General features: G+C 53.1%; 1 long non-coding RNA gene across 1 annotated transcript; it reads left to right on the plus strand.

The window, feature by feature from the left end:
- Positions 1–1,904: 1,904 nt before the first annotated feature.
- LOC142823278 (uncharacterized) lies at positions 1,905–4,578 on the plus strand. The gene is made up of 2 exons (XR_012898551.1): positions 1,905–2,312; positions 3,733–4,578. It is a non-coding gene; the product is annotated as an uncharacterized LOC142823278 (long non-coding RNA).
- The last annotated feature ends 105 nt before the right edge of the window (positions 4,579–4,683 follow it).

The following is a 4,683-nucleotide window of genomic DNA, read 5'->3' on the forward strand; positions in this document are numbered from 1 at the left end:
GTGGTTTTATTAAGAGGTTAACACACTGGGGGTATGTCTACACTACAAAGTTAGTTCGAACTAACGGACGTTAGTTCGAACTAACTTTAATAGGTGCTACACTAGCGCTCCGCTAGTTCGAATTTGAATCGAACTAGCGGAGCGCTTAGTTCGAACTAGGTAAACCTCATTTTACGAGGACTAACGCCTAGTTCGAACTAGCTAGTTCGAACTAAGGGCTGTGTAGCCCTTTAGTTCGAACTAGTGGGAGGCTAGCCCTCCCCAGGTTTCCCTGGTGGCCACTCTGGCCAACACCAGGGAAACTCTATGCCCCCCTCCCAGCCCCGGACCCCTTAAAGGGGCACGGGCTGGCTACGGTGCCCGTGCCAGGTGCAAGCCTGCCAGCACCCAGCTAGCAGACCCTGCACCTGGCACGGCACAGAGCCACCCACCCGATGCCCCCCAGCCCACCCCCTCTTGCCGGGACCAGGCTGGCGGCTCCCGGGAGCTTGCCCTGGACCGCAAGAGGCGGGCACCTTCCTGGGCTAGTGCGGACATCGTGGACCTCGTCCACGATCTCCGCACTAGGCACAGGAAAGTGGCCGTCTAGGGCAGGAGAGCTGCCAGCCTGGCCACCCAGGACCAGGTGTGCATGAAAATCAAGGGGGTCCACTGAGACCCCCGACACTGAGCCCTGAGCTTACAATGGCCGTACTGGGTCAGACCAAAGGTCCATCTAGCCCAGTAGCCTGTCTGCCGACAGCGGCCAACCCTAGGGACCCTGGAGGGGATGGACCGAAGACAGTGACCAAGCCATTTGTCTCGTGCCATCCCTCTCCAGCCTTCCACAAACTTTGGGCAGGGACACCACTCCTACCCTCTGGCTAATAGGACTCCATTGACCCAACCTCCATCACTTTATCTCACTTCCCTTTAAACTCTGTTCTAGTTGTAGCCTTCACAGCCTCCTGCAGCAAGGAGTTCCACAGGTTAACTATTTGCTTTGTCAAGAACAACAACTTTCTCTTACTAGTTTCAAGCCTGCTACCCATTCCTTTCCTTTGGTGTCCTCTAGTCCTTCTTTATGGGAACTCAGGAAGAACTTTTCTGAATGCACACTCTCCACCCAACCCCTGCTTTTAGAGACCTCTATCCTGTCCCCCCTCCGTCTCCTCTTTTCTAAGCTGAACAGTCCCAGTCTCTGTAGCCTTTCTTCATCTGGGACCTGTTCCCAACCCCTGATCATGTTAGTTGCCCTCCCCTCTCCCAGCCTTTCTCTTCCCCTCTCCCACCTCCTTTTCCCAGTCTCCCCCAGTTTTTTTCAATAAAGACAGAGTCAATGTTGGAAGAAACGTTATCTTTATTTTGTACATCAATAAGAAGGGGGGCTAGGGAAGGGTAAGTGGAAGGAGGTGAGGGAGGAATGGGGTACGAGCCCCCAATGGGGAGGACTGGGCTGGCTCTGTGGGCTTCTGAGGGTGGAAGCTCTCCTGCAGCCCCCCAATTACTCCCTCTCCCCAGATGGCAGCCTGCGGCAAGTGCAGCCGGGCTGATGGCCGAGTGGTGTGATGTGCCCAGTGTGGGCACTCAGGGCACTCCAAGCCAGAACTTCTTTGCAAGCGGGGCACCCCTGAGAACTGTGTGTCCGGGGTGGGGGTCGGGACCCTTTAAGCGCAGCCCTCGGCTAGCCTGAGACAGCATCTCCATGCTCTAAGTCCTCCTTTTATGCCCTGCCAGCACTGCTTCCGGCCATCCTTAAGCCCTGTTCAGAGTCCACTCAATGTGGACTTACTAGTTCGAACTAGCAAAACGCTAGTTCGAACTAGTTTTTAGTTCTAGATGCGTTAGTTCGAACTAGCTTAGTTCGAATTAACTAATTCGAACTAAGTTAGTTCGAACTAACTTTGTAGTGTAGACATACCCTGGGGGTGTGTCTAGACTACAGACTCAGCAGTTTTGTCGACGCTGGTAAACCTCATTTTACGAGGCATAACACCTTCTGTCGACAGAGTTTCTGTCGACAGAAGGTGTTATTGAATGCAAACTGTCCTTTGCGTCTACACTACCATGTCGACAAAGCAGCTTGCTTTGTCGACAGAACTCAATGTAGTCTAGACGCTCTTTGTCGACAGAAGTTTTGTCGACAGTATCTGTCGACAAAACTTCTGTCGACAGAAGCCTGTAGTCTAGATGTACCCTGGGGCTCTGTTTGGCTGGTTTCCATATTTATTTTTAATCCAAAGCACATTCAAATACTGCAGATGCTTGAAAGCCCCATTCCTGGCTTTTCCCCCCTTTCGCTGACCAATCCAGCGCATGAGAGAAAAGCCAAGGTACGTGAAGAATACCAGATAAAGGCAGATAACCTATCACGTCCTGTGGCTCTCGTAAGCAATTAGGAAAAGGAGCCAAAAGGTGGGGAAGGCATCCCCCAGAAATAATGGGGACATGAAACAGAAGTGAAGTGAGTGAATGGGAAACTCACTTGTGATACAACAGACTAAATCATCCCCCGCAGGGTATGTCTAGACTACATGGTTCTGTCGACAGAGCCATGTAGTCTAGACATTCTCCCCGCCACCCCCGTGTGCATCTCCTGTGGGAAAGTCTGTTTAAAAGGTGTCGTGTTTGTTCTATGTGTAAGTCCCTTTCCACTCTTTTCTGGGTTTGACAGAAATACCCCTGATTTGGCAGAACCTCCTGCTCACACTCTGTGGCTGTGTCTAGACTGGGCAGTTTTTCCGGAAAATCAGCCCCTTTTCCGGAAAAACTTGCTAGCTGTCTACATTGGCCGCTTGAATTTCCGCAAAAGCACTGACGATCTCATGTCAGTTTGTCAGTGTTCTTGCGGAAATACTATGCTGCTCCTGTTCGGGCAAAAGTCCTTTTGCACAAAACTTTTGTGCAAAAGGGCCAGTGTAGACAGCCCAGATTTGTTTTCTGCAAAAAAGCCCTGATGGCGAAAATGGCGATCAGGGCTTTTTTTGCGGAAAAGTGCATCTAGATTGGCACGGACGCTTTTCCGCAAAAAGTGCTTTTGCGGAAAAGCGTCCGTGCCAATCTAGACACTCTGTTTCGAAAATGCTTTTAACGGAAATCTTTTCCATTAAAAGCATTTCTGGAAAATCATGCCAGTCTAGACGTAGCCTGTGGGTATTAATTTGAAATAAGCTAATTCCAATGAGTACATCTAGACCCCAAAACTAATTCGAATTAGCGTTTTGCTAATTTAAAATAGCATGTCCACACTGATTGGACGCTGGGTCGCATTTAAGGGCAGCTGAAACCGATTCCAGCAGGGCATCAGGTCAGTAGTTGCTTTGTGTGGCTGCTGTCTGTGGCTATCTGAGGCTTGTGCTTAAAGGGACCCCCCTGGACAGCCGGTTCTCAGCTTTTTCGCTTGCTTGCCTAATTCGCCGAAGGACAGCAAAGCGTTTTCCTCTCCTCCTGTCTGTGTCGGTGGTTCTCATTGGGGACACCGCTGGAATTGGCACCATGGAGCCAGAGCTCATCCTGGGCATTCTGGTCCAATTTTTGGACTTGGTGCTGCAAGTTTGGCACCAATGGGTGGAGGCGAAAGTGTCCCACATGGGAGGGTTCGGTCTGTCCCAGCTGTACTACACGCCGTCCTTGATGGCCAGGATCACAGCAGGGTTGCTTCTGGGAGTGGGGGCGCGGGGCAGTGCCAGGAAACGAACTCTCCCAGCCACCTGGGTATCCCAGTGATTCACGGTTTGGTGTGTTTCTCTGCAGGTGGTCAAGGCCATCAACAGGGTGCTGCTCCACGGGGTGGTCTGCCTCACTGACCCGGATTTGGTCATCCAGGGGTTTGGCGCCCTCAGCTTCCCCAACTGCAGGGGGGGCGGGCGATCGACAGGACACACATCCCCATCAGTGCCAAGGAACACCAGGCCTTCCTCAACATTAACCACAAGGGTTACTTCTCGGTCATCCTGCAGGCCGTGTCCGACCACCGGGGCCAGTTGACGGACATTAATGTGGGCTGGTCCGACAAGGCACACAACGCACGGGTGTTCAGGAACTCCTCCGTGTGCCAGAGGTTGCAGGCCGGGACCTTCTTCCCCGACTCCCACATCAGGGTCAGGGACGTGGACATGCCCGTCTGCCTGGTGGTGTATGAGGCCTACCCCCTAGAGCCCTGGCTAATGAAGCCCTACATGGGACACCTCAACCCCTCCCACCAGGCCTTCAATGCCAGGCTCACCAGGGCCCGCATCGTGATCGAGAGGGCCTTCGGCCGACTGAAAGCCTGATTTAGATGCCTCCTCACCCGCCTCCACCTCGCTGAGCACAATATCCCTCCCGTGGTGGCAGCATGTTGCGTGCTGCACAATTTATGTGAGTGGAAGGGGAGGCTTTCCTGCCAGCCTGGATGGCTGAGGTGGAACACTTGGCTGGCCAGTATGCGCAGCTTAGCACCGATGCCGTCCGGGAGGCCCAGCGGGAGAGCTTCCATGTGGAGGAGACTGAACTCTCCCTGCATGCCCCACTGGGGCCTTCTTCCACCCTCACCTCCTTCCCCTTTCCCCTCCATAATCCCCCTTCCTAATGTAAAATAAAAACACCGCAGGTTCTTGATTTTGTAGCGGACCTGCTCCTGGGTCCGCATGTGGTCTCTGGTGGTCATGCTGGCAGCAATGCGGCTGTAGACGGCCGCATTCCTGTGCCTAGTGTGGAGATCGT

This window comes from Pelodiscus sinensis, chromosome 32 (genome assembly GCF_049634645.1).
Source record: "Pelodiscus sinensis isolate JC-2024 chromosome 32, ASM4963464v1, whole genome shotgun sequence".
NCBI classification, from domain to species: domain Eukaryota; kingdom Metazoa; phylum Chordata; order Testudines; family Trionychidae; genus Pelodiscus; species Pelodiscus sinensis.